Raw genomic sequence first — 15,226 nt, 5'->3', positions numbered from 1 at the left:
GAGTGCCCTCTGTCAGAACAAAACCTCTCCAAGGGGCGCCTGGGTGGCTCAGTCAGTTGGGTGACTGACTCCTGATTTTGGCTCAGGTTATGATTTCAGGGTTATGAGATGGAGCCCCGCCTCGGGCTATGCCCGGGGTGTGGAACCTGCTTGAGATTCTCTCTCTCCTCCTTCCCAACTCCCCCCACCCCAGCTCACGCACATGTGTGCATGCTCTCTCTGTAAAACAAACAAAAAACAAACCAAAAAAATACCTTCTCCTACCTATTGTTTCAAGACAATAAATTTACGAGAGTGATCTGGTCATTAAATGCCCCCTTTGGTCTGAGGTAGAAAACAGAGAGAAGGTTTTAAGGCTTTTCAGCTAAATATTACAAGTGCTATATAAAGTTACCCATGGTACCTGATTCACATGGAATATGTTGAGATAGGAGGTTAAGCTGACAGGAGATCAGGATTTTCCAAGGTGGCTTCTTAGAGACAAACTTGCAGGAATATTTTTGAGGTGGTTAAGTACAGCATGAGGTTTTATGCATAACAAAGTTTTCAGCCTTCCCTTTATTCCAACAACTTCCTTCTAAAAGGTTTTCGTCTTTAGAGTAAAACCTGCTTCTTGAACCTGCACTAACACTCCCCCCCCCCAATCATTAGAAGGCTTGGAGCTTCAAGGCTATAGAATGCCCTTCGCTAACACTCACCAGTACAGATCTTGAAGGAATTTAAACAAATATAGTAAATAATAGACTTTGAAAGAAGTGGATTTATTTTTTTTTTAAAGATTTTATTTATTTATTTGAGAAAGTCAGAGATAGTGACAGAGAGCATGAGTGGGGAGGAGAGGGAGGAGCAGGCTCCCCGCCGAGCAGGGAGCCCGATGCGGGGCTCGATCCCAGGACCCTGGGATCACGACCTGAGCCGAAGGCAGACGCTTAACCGGCTGAGCCACCCAGGCGCCCCGATTTAAGTCCTTTAATAGTCTGCTTTCACCAGTCTGCTTTCATCTTAAAATAGAACTACAAAAGACATGTAGTAGATCAAAGCAGACATATGTGAAATCATCTAAAAGAAAAGACTGCTCCTGGGTCTGACCTTTACCTTACTAAGTGTTAACCAGGTAGGTGTTAACCAAGTAGGTGTTAACACAGCCAGAGCAAGCTTACATCTGATGGGAGGGCAGGTCAACCACTGAAGCTTAGGAGTTGCAGGCAGACAAAGGCAGGGGTTCTTCAGCTCTGGGAGTCATGGACCAGGAACAGGTGTCAAGGGAGACCCCCTGTGGTGGAAATGGGCACACTGGGAGGAATCACAGTTTAGCAAATGTAATCATTTAGATCAAGAAGCTAATGCCCCTTGTCTGAGCCTGTACTCACAAGCTATTTGACTTCCTGTGTAGATTTGCCTTCTAAGGGAAACAATGGATTTGTCCATACTTGTGAATTTCTGACCCTCGATAGTTAGATTTCTCCTTGTAATTAATAATTCCATTTTGATAATAGGTTTTTGTAAAGGTTTTTGTTTTTGTTTTTTGTTTTTTACATGTCACCAAAACCCAAATCACCCCATGGTGTTTCCAACGAAGTTAAATTTCTGAGGCTACAAAGGTGGGTGGGGTGGAAGGTAGTCAGGGAAGGCCTTCCCGAGGGTGTGAGGTTTAGGCCTATACCTGAAGAGTAGGCCAGAGACGGGCAGGTGGAGGAAGGTGGAGGATGGAGGGAGCAGTGTTCTTGGCAGATAGAAGCTCGTGCATAAAGGGCTTGAGACAAGGAGAATGGTGGTTTCAAGAAGTGAGAGAAGACAGACATGGCTGGACCACAGTGAGTGGAAAGGATTGGAGTGGATTTGGGAAATCAAGTAGACCACTGCGGTAACACAGGAGAGAGGTAGTTGGCTCAGACTCCAGTGAGGGCAGGGAGATGGAAAGAAGTTGATGCGTGTGAGAGACAAGTGGTGGAATCCTCAGGACTTGGTGATGGATCCATGTGGGAAGTGAGGGAGAGGGAAATGTCAAGGATGACTTCCTGAACTCTCATTTGGATTACAAGGTGGATGGTGGTGCCACAGAGGGATGGGAGCACTGAAGAGTCACTTCTCCTCTCATGCTATACGTCCGCCTGTCCAATCCCATCTTTCCAGAGCCTTAATCCAGACTCTTTGTCTATGGGGACCGTTCCAAAAGTATCAGTTTCAACACATCCAGGGCAAAACTCATCTTCTTCAACTACTCTGCTCTCCCCTCTGTGCTGAGTTATGGGGAAAGGTAGCACCCTCTAGCCTACTACTCGAGCCAGAAACAGTGTGCCATTTTTAGGTTCATTCTTTCACCTCTAGGCAATAGCCAAATTCTAGGGATTTTACTTCCCTGATAGCCCCCATTGGTTCATTAATTGGCAAATATTTATTGAATGACTATTTATTACCTAATGGGAATTGGGACTGCCATAGTGAACCAGATAGTCATGGCCACTGCCCTCACAAGAACTTTATGAGGTGAACCGACAAGTAAATGAGTAAAGGGAGTAGCGTGGTGATGAGATGAGTAAGAGGTAGCTGGACAACAAGGCTGAAGAAAGAGTATTTCAGTGACTTCTTCCTTCTAAGAAACAGAAGATAAGAACATATCATTAAATACCAGGCATCCATACTGGGCAGCATGCTTTCGGTAGCAAGTAATAGAACAACAGTAGTTTCATTCCTAAAGCAGAAAGTTCTGTTCCAAGTTTAGTGAAGCTGCACAACAGTGTCATCAAGGACACGACGTCCTGCTATCCTCCTCAGCGTTCTCAACATCCTCCAGAGACTTCATTTTCATCCTCAGGCGTGTTGCTTCATGGTCCCAAAACAGGGGCCTTGTTACAAACATCACAAACACATCAGGAAGGAGGAGGCAACCAGAGTTGCAAGAGAGTCTTTCTTTCACGGCTCTCTCTTTTTATCAGGGAGGAAAATCTTCCCCAGAAGCTCTCCCCAGATACCTTCACTTGTGTCTTTTTGGCAGAACTGGGTCATATGGCCGTTCCTGGCTGCAAAGGAGTCTGGGAAAGCATGCATCTGGCATTGCCGACCTCCACTGTAGCAGGTGAGACCTGCCATACTGCAGGGAAAGCAGGAGGAACGGCTCTCGGACAAGCAGACAAACACGTGTACCATGGTGGCGTACACAGTATACAGTACCTCTGTGCCCAGACCACCCTGGAGAGCACTACGGGGCGGCAGACAAGACTGTCTGTTGTGGCATTCACAAAGGAGTTTGGGACAGAGACTTAAACCGAGACCTTTTACACAGAAAGACTTTGTGGAATACTTGCTGGAATATTCCCAGAGTACTTTAGGATACCCCAGCTTCATACAAGATTTTGTAGCCTCTGACTAATAAGATTCTAAGCAAAAGGTGAGGCATCCAGTGATAATGATCAGAGCAAGGAAAGTTTAGGGTCAATTCATGCCCTCATTAGTCCTCTCCATCTAAAGAGTTGAAGCCTCTAAATCATTCGACGTCAGAAGACCGCATTGGGAATAGTTGAGTTTCAATTCAATCCCAGCTCAATGAAGCACTGAAAACAAGTGTCTGACATTTTCTGCTTCATGGTTCCTAATAAACAATGAGAAAGCCAGTTTCCTGTTTGGGTTGGGTCCATTGAATCCTAGCCCTCAGAAGCTTTGAATTATATCACAGTGACATGCAAGGACTTGAAGGGGAAGAAAGGAAGCACAGAGGAAAGTTGGCACGGTGTCAGGAAATCTGGCTCAAGTTAAGTCCCTCAGACCACAGGACACAAAGGCAGCTAGGACATGAGTCAGTGACCCAAGAGCAAGCACATCTCGGGGCAAGGAGAACAACATACAGGCAGGTCATAGGAGTGGCAAATCTAACAAGGAGGCCCTTCGACCTTCTGAGACCCCCATGTTGGCCTCTCAACAAGAGGGGAGATTTGTGGTAACAAGTAGCCACACACAGCACTTGAAATAAAGCCAGCCCCAGTTGATGTGTGTTCAAAAGTACATACTGGATTTCAAACATATAAGACCAAAAAAAAAAAGGTAAAATATCTCAATAATTTTGTATATTGATTAAATATTGAGATGTATACTTTGTATCCATTGGGTTAAATAAGACATATTATTAAATTAATTTCATCTTTAAAAAATTTTTTAATGTGGTCACGGGAAAATTTTAAATCACATATATGACTTGCATTCATGGTTCATATTATATGTCTGTGGGACAGTGCTTGGTTAGACAATGCCCAATCCTGGGGCTCTTAATGGTCTGCAAAGTCTCCATGACAACTCAGAAGGCACCGAGCTGTTGGAGCTCAAACTTCTAGAGAATGCATTATTCCCTGAATGAATGAATGAATGAATGAATGGATGGGTAAGAAGCCTTTCTTCTATTACATTGTGGAGACAGAGTTAGCTAGTTCTGGAGTGTCAATTTCAGGTAAAATTTTACACCTTTTCAGGAATACCCTCTGCCCTTCGGGGATGTCATTTTTAAAAAATAATCATAACACGCCTACAGAGTGAGGAGACTGATTTTCCTGTGTGTGGTATAAAGTTATCCTGAAGGCAGTGCCTGGAAAGGAGCCTCAGAAATGCTCGGAGCTAGGGCAGCCCCACTGGGATGAGCGGGCTACCCCCCACTGTGCCCACTGGAAGCATGCAGTCTCCCAGATGTGCAAGTGCTCAACGGTCACAAGCAATGGAAACAGTGAAGCACCTGGTTATGAGGCAATAGGGAAGAGTGGGGACCATGGCAAATTGAAGACTGCACACCCCACCCCACTGCCACCAAAGCATTCACATTTCAGATATTTTTAAACACTATGCTAGCCAAACAAAGCCAGTTTGGGGGCTGGATTTCTTCCAAGGGCTCCGTTTTGCAAGTTCTATGCCCAGGCACCTCTTATAAATCCTCCACAATGTTTCTCAACCAAGTGCATTCATCAGAGTTATGCATAAGGATCTTTGAAAAAAACCGTCCCACCCCATCCTGGCCTCTACAGATGACTCTTATGTGCTCTCCTACATATAAGGGACTGCAAGTTCAGAAAACTCAGAAGCCAACAGAAGCTGGATGGCTTCCTGGAGGAGGTGTGACTCTGCCCTTGTTTGACACATTTTCTCCCTGGCTCATCGGGACTCGGCTTTGGAAGCTCGTTTGGGTTCCTCCCGGGTCCCCTGACCACCACCTTTTCTAGAACCACTGCCAGGGTCCAAAGAAATGATGCTCTCAGTAAGGAGCCACACTTTGGTGAGCCTTGAGATTAACCGCGTAGAAAGTGTACTCAGAAGGTGGTCAGGGGCAGAAGGAAGTGCCTGTGGCAGAAAATCTATTATCTTTAAATGTGGATTTTAGGGGCGCGTGGGTGGCTCAGTCGTTAAGCGTCTGCCTTCGGTTCAGGTTGTGATCCCAGGGTCCTGGGATCGAGCCCCACATCGGGCTCCCTGCTCCGCGGGAAGCCTGCTTCTCCCTCTCCCACTCCCCCTGCTTGTGTTCCCTCTCTCGCTATCTCTCTCTCTGTCAAACAAATAAATAAAATCTTAAATAAATAAATAAATAAATAAATAAATAAATAAATAAATGTGGATTTTATATAGACACAAAAAGCCAAAAGAAGAAGGGTAACATTGTTACTCCCCAGGCCCTGCCCCCCACCCCTCGGTGACTGCACCCCTCCACTCATGTGTGAGGCAGGCTTGTGCTTCTCTTTCTTCTGGGGGCCTCCTACAATGCCCACTCCTGCCCCCCTTGCCTGCCTCTGAACTTCACATTCCTCATGGAAAGTATCCTGTCACCTGCAGCCCTGCCCCTCAGTGCCTGTCACAGGGCCCCCAAGGACTCCCAGACACAGGCATGAGGAGCCCCTTCCTCAGCGTCCTGGATCTGATGGGTCAATACCCTTGCCAGACCAGTTCAAGTTTCCGAATGCCAACCTGGTGTATATTTGGCCACAAGATCCGTGCAGACAGACTTTGCATGCTTAATGCTGGTTGTAATTTACTGTAAAGCATTATTTCCTTCCAGGCTACAAGGTGGGATCTTCGGCCCCAGGACTCAGAGTTAGGTACATGCCAGGGGTGTGTGCACCTGGAGTCAGAATCCGTGCAGTCACACCTGGACCAGATCGGGCCAACACCTGCGTGATCTGAGCGATTCGGAGGTTCACAGCTGCCCACGCAACCTAAAATATCTCCCTTAACGTCTCAGTGAAAGAGCATTATACTGCGACAGCTGCAACTCGTTACGATTTCAGCTATTAGAAACCTGGTGGAAATCATTTCTCGGGCTTCTTCCCGCCTAATAGTCAGCAAGAACAAATCGTATAGGAAAGGTATTCTAGAAAGATTAGTTTTGATGGGTGAGTCCAAGGAAGGCCGTCATCCAGAACTCGGGGAGCTGTCGTGCAAAGGAAGAGAAAGAGGAAGAGGAGGGGGGACATACAAGAGGAAGCCAAGGACAACGCACGATTAAAACCCGTTCCCTGCCGAGCACATCGCAGCGAAGAGAGAAGCCAACAGGCAAGGACCAGTCAGATGCGTCCATGCTATTTAGAAAGCGGTTACTTGGGGCGCCTGGGTGGCTCAGTCGTTAAGCATCTGTCTTCGGCTCAGGTCAGGATCCCAGGGTCCTCTCCCCCTGCGTGTGTTCCCTCTCTCGCTGTGTCTCTCTCTCTGTCAAATAAATAAATAAAATCTTTAAATAAATAAAATCTTTAAAAAAAAAAAAAAAAAAGAATGCGGTTTCTTCCTCTTCCCAGAATCTTGAAATCCCTGCTTGCCTGCCCTAATGGCCATCTGTTGTTTTTAATCTTCCCCACATACTTCCTACCTTTTTCTGGTAACAGCACCTCCCTTCCCTTAAGAGATCTGCTTCCCATTCATGGGGATCTCTTGGGGATGCCAACCTGGATACCCTCCCTACTCCAAGGCACCGCCCCGTGGGGCAGCTCAGACCTGGCCAATCGTAGTACTCCACTCCCCGGGTCATAGGGATTGGCCCAAGGCATAGCCACCTGACCCAAACTGAGCCAATCAGATTCTCCCCTGCAGGAATTTGAAATCTGCACAGACATCCCGGAATAGAAGGAAGTTGAGCTGCGTCTGATGACAGTGGTGTGGAGAAAGGCCATATAACACTCAAAGCCATCTCGGCTTCTTCCCCCCCCCCCCGCCCCCGCCCCAGGCCAGGTTACTATTACTTTCCTGTAGTGAGCTATCCCCATGCCGTTCCAATAAACTGGTACTTAAATGAGTTAGAATCTGTTTCTGTTGTAACCAACAGCCAAAACTGACACGGAATGTTCCAGTAACACTTAGAAGATCGAATAGGCTGAGTCGAGATGGGGGAGGTGCTAAGGGAAGACCATCCCCCCTCCCCTTGTCCTTCCCCTCACTGCCCTATCCCGGGCTGGGAATCTGATAGGCTTTGCTCCATGGGGTTAAATTATTAACTGATGTATGTTATGACCCCAACTATGTGTCCCCTGTGACTAAAGCTTTTGGAAAGGCATGGCAGCAAAATGCCAGGCTATCGGAGAGCTCTGGCTACAATTTTGGCTTAAAGTGGGATGCGTGGGCATGTGGAGATTCTCTTTTTACCTTTAGCAAATGCAACAGACACCTGGGGGTTGAATAATTGTGCTCTCTGCCTGTGCAAGTTATTAAGCTATGGTCTCACACTTTCTCCTTGGCCTGTTGGCTTCTGCTAATAGGGTGGGTCAGAGGGAGACTGGGAGGCAGGATGCAGGGAGAGAGATGTGCCACTTTTGGGAGCAGTTGCCTGTTTCTTGTCCCTGTCCCGTAACCTGACTCACCACACCCCCTGAGAGGTCCCAGCCCTAGATGGGACCAGCCCGGAGGTCCCTTCCTCAGCTGAGTTCTGTCCCTGTACTAAAATTAATGTCCTGATAGGAAGCAGCTACTTGGGAGGATGAAGAGAAGTGGGGAAGTCTTACCCCAGGCCCTTCTCAATCACATTCTATTATAAATCACTCCTTGCCAAAAAAGCTTAGCAATTCCTGGCCATGATTAAGTGTCACTTACTGGGGAGCAGCCTGGAGACAGAAGAAGTACAGACTTTCAAGCTGGGCAGAAAGGGCCTTCGCCTCACCCTCCATGCTTTAAAATGCCCTCATCTGACCTTCCTCTGGCCATGCCCTTCCCTACATGGGCCAAGCCCATGAGACCCAGGGGATATGTCCACCTGGAGCCTGGGATCCCCTTCTAGACCTGGCTTTAAGTACCCAAGATCATGGAATGTTCTGCCCAAATGGCCAGAGCCTGCTTCCGGGGCCCGTGAGGGCCCCTTCCCTGAGTCATTCCTCTGGGGGCCCTCTGTGCTTCCAGGTTACACACCCCTGAGCCCCTGGTGCTGCTACAAGACAGCTGATGGAGGTGGGGGTGACCAGAGCTTGGATGGGCCCCCTGAGTTATCCCTGTGCGAGCAGGAGGCCCAGTCGTGTAGGACAGAGCTGAGTGGAAAGAAAAGGGGGAGCGGGGTCAACAAAAGGCCTCTCTTTGTGCTCTTGCCCCAGCCCCATAAATGTTAGGGGCGGGGCTGCTGACAGGAAGAAAATCAGCTCTGCTCCCTGGATCTCAGCCATGAGGCTGAGGGCTGAGGGGATGAACTAAGAGGCAGAACTGCAAGGCTGGGATCCAGATTCAAACATCATGATTTAACTGCCAATAAAGCTCCCCCAGATGGAATCAGTGAGTTTTGTTAAGCTTTACTGACAGAGACACTCTAAGCTGGACACGCAGGAGCTTATGATTATATCAACCCCAAGGCACACCCAGGCCCCAAAGCCCATGGCAGGGCCCAGCCCCAGCAGGCAAGTCTTGCCCGGTGCCCCTCAGGTGTGGCTCAGGTGAGCCCCGGATGGAGGATCCAGCAAGCAGATCCCAGGGAAGCCACAGTGGCCAACCAAGGACTCAACCGTTGGCTCACCTGGGGCAGTGACTCAGCATACATGTCTGCCTGCTTATTCACTGTTCCTGACCAGCAGGACATGCATCCTCTGGCCCGGTGTCCATCATCTCCTGTTCCCTTTTCCCTTCTTTAAATGGAAGCCTTTATTGTTATTCTGGCCCTCCCCCCCAAAAAATTATATACCAGGTGAGTTGTGGGTGGCACATTTATCTTTTTGCGAGGTCGTGCAGAGCACATCCAGCCCTGAGGGGGAGGGGTATTCAATAGACTTCTGGTTGTCTCCCGGGGGGAAGGAGGTATGAGCAATGTGGTATTATCTTAAGCAGGAACATTTTTGAAATTGTGTATATGGGAAGAAGAGGGTGTGTGAGCTGGGCAGCAAAGTAACTCTTGTCTTTGTTCAGTCTACACCCACCTCCCACCCCTGACACTTCCAGTCACAGACCTTGAACCCCTGACTGCACAGAGAGGCCCCAGAGCCAGGTTAGAACAATCATTGCCCTTTGCCACAGTGATTGATTCAGGAAGGTCCTATGACAACAGCTGCCAATTTCAATTCTTCTGGCCGGAGCTGGTAGAAAAGAACTCTTTTCCTTCTTGGTAACTCAGGAAACTGTGAGTCCAAGGCTAGAATGTGAGTACGAGGCTGTCAGTGGTCATGTTCCCCTCTGTGTGGAGAGAGACCATCTGAAGCTGGAGAGAATGAGGCAACGGGGGGGGGGGAGGAGTTTGTGTGTGTGTGTGTGTGTGTTCTAGAAGGCCAAAGTGTCTGGGTCTGGTCCCTGAAGTGACCATAAATTCCAATTCCTGTGCGTCTTCCTCACCTTTTGATTCTCTGGGCTTGCTCACCTTTTCTGCTTAAGCTAGTATAGAATGTACAATTATCTCTTTCACCTCAAAGTCCCAACAATTCAACCAATTCTGAACATTTGAGCAGAACGTTCCTAACCATGGCCCTTTACAATACTTTCTGGACTAGTCCAGGTAAGAGATGATGGACAGAATGGCATTGGAAAGGAGAAAAGGAAGAGACTCTAAAGAACTTTGGGAGATAGAATTAGGACTTAGTGGTTCACTTCACGTGGGGAATAAGATGAAGGGCATAGTCAAGGATGGCCATCTTGGGCGCCTGAGTGGTGGTGACAGTCACTGAGAAGTGAAATAGAAAAGAAGCAAGGTTGTAGGCTTTGGAGCAGAGGAATCCAAGTAGAGGCTCTCGGGAGGCCATTGACCACACTGGTCTGGGGCTTAGCAAAGTACCTTGGGCTACCGATGATAATTCAAACCATGAGTTAATAAAATGACCCAGGACAGCCTAGGGAGTGAGAAGATGAACATAGGACCCCAGAGAAAGTCCACTGTTCAGCTGCAATAGAAGGGCATGAGAAAGGCTGAGAAGGAGTAGCCAGACAGGCAGGAGGAAAACCGGGGGGGCGGGGGTGCCACAGACTCCAGAGGAAGGACAGATTTCAAAAAGAAGGGAGTGTTAGTGGTGGCCGCTCTTCTGAGACATCGCCCATGAGAGCCCACACTTAGGAGGTCCCTGACGACCTCGGGAGGCAGAGCCTGGCATGGTGGGAGCAGAAGCTGGGGAGTCTGGATTCAGGAGAGAACAGGAAGTAGGAAGTGGAGACAAAGTCAGGAAAATTTTGCTAATCTGTACAGTTTTAAAAAGAGGACAGCAACCAGAACTGAATAGGAGATGGGAGGGAGGCTATTTTAAATGTGGGAGACATTGGGACCATTTAAGTGACTTCAATGTTATTGCGTATGCATATGTGATCTCATCTGAACCCTCCAATAGCCCCCTGAGGAAGTTTTCCCATTCTACAGACGTGGAAACCGGACCTTGGACCACATGAGTGTTGGAAGTCCTGGGGAATCGGTGGTAGAGTCTGGAAGAGGAGACCCAGCCACCCCTTCCTTCCCTCGACACACCCGCTGTCACCCCCTCATACCACCGGCCCTGAGGCTGAGAAAGGCCACACCTTCACCAGGTCACACAGGCAGTAAGTGACAGCATCTGGATTTGAACTTGCATCTATAGATGTTGAGGTGTCATGCTCACCACTTCCAGGGAGCCCTCCCCACGGCTCCCGGGCCTTCTCCTGCACCCTCTCAAGCCCCATGTGGCCCCATCCCCACCAGGGTCCAAAGCCCCACAGCAGTGCGAGACAATGTGTCTGGGGGATGGGAGGCTGGCGGAGAACATACCAGCTCCTTCCCTTTTACTCAATGGTAAGTAAGGGAAAAGATGGTTTTTATATTAAAAATATAGAGACATTGTTATGCATAACACAGAATCACATGAACTCCTAAGATGAAACATGAAATTCCCATGAAATGTCTTGCTTGCAGTTGCCAGTTTGGACTCCAACCCGCTCCTGTTTAGAATATTTCAGAAGAAAACTATGAAACACAACAGGCCAACAGGGATGAAGGGCTTAGTATGGAATTTCAGAATTTCCAGCCTGTCCCACTCACCTTCCAGGCTCAGCTAACCCTATGGCCTCACAAGAACCTCGCTTGATGCCCCCTGTACCTCCCCTCAACTCTCCCCCCATCTGCCTTGGTTCCCCTGCAGCCTGGAATGGCCTCCTCCTCCTCATTTACTAGAAGCATGCTCATCTTCCAGGAAGTCCTCCAGGACTGCAGTGTCTCCCCTCAACTAAGCTCCTGAATTAAGTCAGCATGTTCACAGCTACGGGGCATGGTTGCATTATCCATCTACGGTGTGGGGTTTGTCTCACTAAGCATCTTGAGAGGACAGGCTACATCTGCTACATCTCTGTGCCCACACATGGAGCAAGATACCGTACTGTTCCCAGAGAAGTAAAAGCACCAACAGCCACACCAGCATAGATTTAATGAAGACTCATATCTATGATCTCCTTTGAACCACATGATAGCCCCACGAGGAAGTTTTCCCATTCTACCGATGTGATGACTGACCGGGAGAGACTAAGGGGTTCTCCCAAGGCCATGTAGGTAGAAGTGACAGCACCATTCTCAGGCCAGAATCTTGCTCTCAGCCACCATGAGAAGCAGGTGCTCAACAAATATTTATTGGCTTTTTCTTTTTCTTCTTCTGCCTCTTAAAATGTTAGCAGAGTACCATCAAGAGATCTTCATTGACTCTATTCGGAACAGAAGAATCACCTAGCAAAGCCCCTCCCTCATTCCTGACCCACAGAATCATTAGATACAATAAAATGGTTGTTGACGTAGAAAACTAAGTTTTGGAGTAGTTTCCTAGACAGCAACAGGAAGCTGGGACACCCTCACGAGGTCTCAAAGAGCATCTTCCTCAGAGACGGCATTTTGCCCTTTTTGGTAGGCGTATCACGGCTTATCAGGCAAAGTGTGTGTTGAATGCCCTCCCAGCTCCCCGTAGGTGCCCTGTCCCAATACCCAGTGCTTCTCAAGGTCCTCTGCCACACCCAAAGTTCCCCCCAAAGCCTTCCCACCCCCAAGATGTCCCAAACCTCAGAATACTTCCCAGCTCTCCTGCCATCCTTCCACTCACCTGTGTTCCCATGTGTTCCCATTTTTTTTTTTAAGATTTTATTTATTTGACAGAGAGAGACACAGAGAGAGAGGGAACACAAGCAGGGGGAGTGGGAGAGGGAGAAGCAGGCTTCCGGCTGAGCAGGGAGCCCGATGCGGGGCTCGATCCCAGGACTCTGGGATCATGACCTGAGCCAAAGGCAGACGCTTAACGACTGAGCCACCCGGGCGCCTCTATGTTCCTATTTTAAAGGAAGGATTTGGTAAACACAAAGAAACTCCAAGGTGAAGACTAGAAAGAGACCAACTAAAACAGCATCTCTGGGTGAGGCTTGGGAGAGAGAACCTGAGCATTCAGCAGTCCCCCTGGTATTTCTTCTCTATCTCACACCCATAGCCTCCTCCACGAACCAGATGAAGACCATCAACTTCACACCAGATGTGGGAAGATGCCTCCCCTCCGCTCCCTCTCCAGCAGTAGGGTCTCATGATTACTTGCTACCTTCTTTTTTTTAAATTTATTTGAGAGAGAGTGTGTGTATGCACATGTGTGTGTGCTCTTGAATGGGGAGAGGGCAAGAGGGAGGGGGGAGAGAGAATCTTCAAGCAGACTCCCCACTGAGCGCGGAGCCTGTCCTGGGGCTCGATCCCCCCACCTTGAGATCATGACCTGAGCTGAAATCAAGAGTCAGACGCTTAACTGACTGAGCCACCCAGGCGCCCCAATACTTGCTACCTGTTAAATCTAAAAATGACTTGATACTTTGTTTTCTTTGGAGCTACGGTATTACAGATTTCCTTCTCTTTTCAGGGAGAAAAGGTGTGTTAGGACCAAAAAACATAAGCATATGTAAGTTTTTTTCAGAGCCTCTCATAAACATCAGTCCTCCACTGGGAATCCTTTCTTCTGCTCTGCTCACCTCATCCCATCCTTCTCTTCCCACGCTGCTCGTATTATTAACCAAGAACCCACCGAAACTGGGATTGCCTTCAGCCCTGCCCAACTGCTTTGAATAAGCTATTAACCATATCCAAACAGGCCCTTTTAATAAAAAAAGATCACCCTGGAAGATAAATGTCATTCTCCTGTTATACGGCTGTCCATAAAACTCCAGACAGCTCCCTGTTCCTGGGTTCAGAGCACCTGCCCCTGCCCAGGGCATGTGCCATTTTCCCAATGGCTCCGAGAGAAGCAGAAAACCAGAGTCCACAGAATTGCGTTACTCTGCTTTGTCCTAAGCCAGATGCAGCACATGCTGCGGCCTTACCAGGTGGCTGGTCACCTGAAACATAAAGGTCTTCGTAAAGACCCTACAGCTGGAGGAGAACAAGTTCCACCTGCCAACACACCACCTAGAGGAGCTCCCCCACCCCCACCCCCGCAGGCCAGGCCATTCCTCATCCCACTGCCCCCACCCAAGTCACTCCCAACCTGGAAAGGCCCCTCTCCTTCCGTCTACCCCTCCAAAGTCCACTTCCAGCGCCCCCTCCTCCCTGAAGCCTCTGCGGACCACGCAAGGGACCTTTCTTGACACCCACGCTGCAGATGGCAACATGGGTCCAGCTTGTATCAGTTCTGGAGGCACCTCCAAACCGGGGGAGTAGAGTGGTTTGTGAACGCGGCCTGCGGTGCTGGGTGCTGGTCTCCCCAGCCTTACCTTTAAGTTCCCGGAGGGCAGAAAGTGTGCGCCTCCGGTGTTTGCATGCCCCACGATGTCTAGCAAAGGTCAAGGTGAATGGCAGACCCATGATACATGCTTTCTAAAGAAATGGAAGAGAACGGGCGCCACAGGGCTGCGTCCTTTGTTGGTGATGGACCCAACACTGTTCGTTGCCCTCAGTAAGCCCGCGGTGGGCGGCAGAGAGCCCGACACCGAGCCGCGTTCCAGGCTCCAGGACTCCGAGAACTCAGCCAGCAGGAGGGAGCCCTCTTGGGAAGCAGGCTGTACTGGGGTGGGGGGGAAGTGGTGGACCCTGAGCTTGAGAACCCCGAGGGGGCGGGACGGCCGGGCTGCCGGTGGCCGGTGCCCATCACCACCCCAGCCCCTTGGGAAGGTCCCTTCCGCGGCCGGGGACTCGAGGGCGCCGTGCTCGGGCGGCCCGTCGCTGCGGGGATCGGCGGCCTAGGGGACCGGACTGTCGCCCGCGGGGCTGCGCTTCTCCCCCGCCAGGGGGCCACGGTCCGCAGAGCCCGGCTCCCTGGACCGAGATGGGCCGATCCCACTGCGGGGTCGGGAGCCGCCGCGGTGCCTGCCGGAAAATCCGCTATTGAACCTGCGGTTAAAACGTTGGGGTCTTGAAAAGTTGGGTTGTAGTGTAAATCGGAACACGCGATCTCTCTGCCTTACAGGTGGCTGAAAGGGGAGCGAGCGCTGTGAGGGGAGGTTCCTGCGGGGGAGGGAGGATGCGAGGGAGGAAGAGAGGTTGGAAGGGAGGAAAGGCTGTCCAAGATCCAAGAAGGGAGGGACTCCGCTGGGAGGAGGTCAGAGTTCCTGTTGTTGGACTAGTTCGCCTTACGCAGCTGTGTGACCTGGGCTGATGCGCTTCCCCTCCAGGTCTCAGCTGCGAGAAAAAAAGGTTGGGTTACAGCAGTGGTTCTCCCAGTGGTCCCCAGACCAGCGATAGCAGCATCACCTGGGAACTTGTCAGAAATGCAAATTCTCCCCCCCAACCATGCCCACCCCCCCAAATAGGAAGCTCAAAGGTGAGCCCAGCAGGGTGTCTTTGAGCGAGCTCTCCAAGAGATTCTGATTCATGCTGGAGTTTCAGAACTGCTGGATGACATGATCT

Source organism: Leptonychotes weddellii, chromosome 13 (assembly GCF_054177405.1).
Source record: "Leptonychotes weddellii isolate Sample4059 chromosome 13, ASM5417740v2, whole genome shotgun sequence".
NCBI lineage: Eukaryota > Metazoa > Chordata > Mammalia > Carnivora > Phocidae > Leptonychotes > Leptonychotes weddellii.
This window is presented reverse-complemented; position numbering follows the sequence as displayed.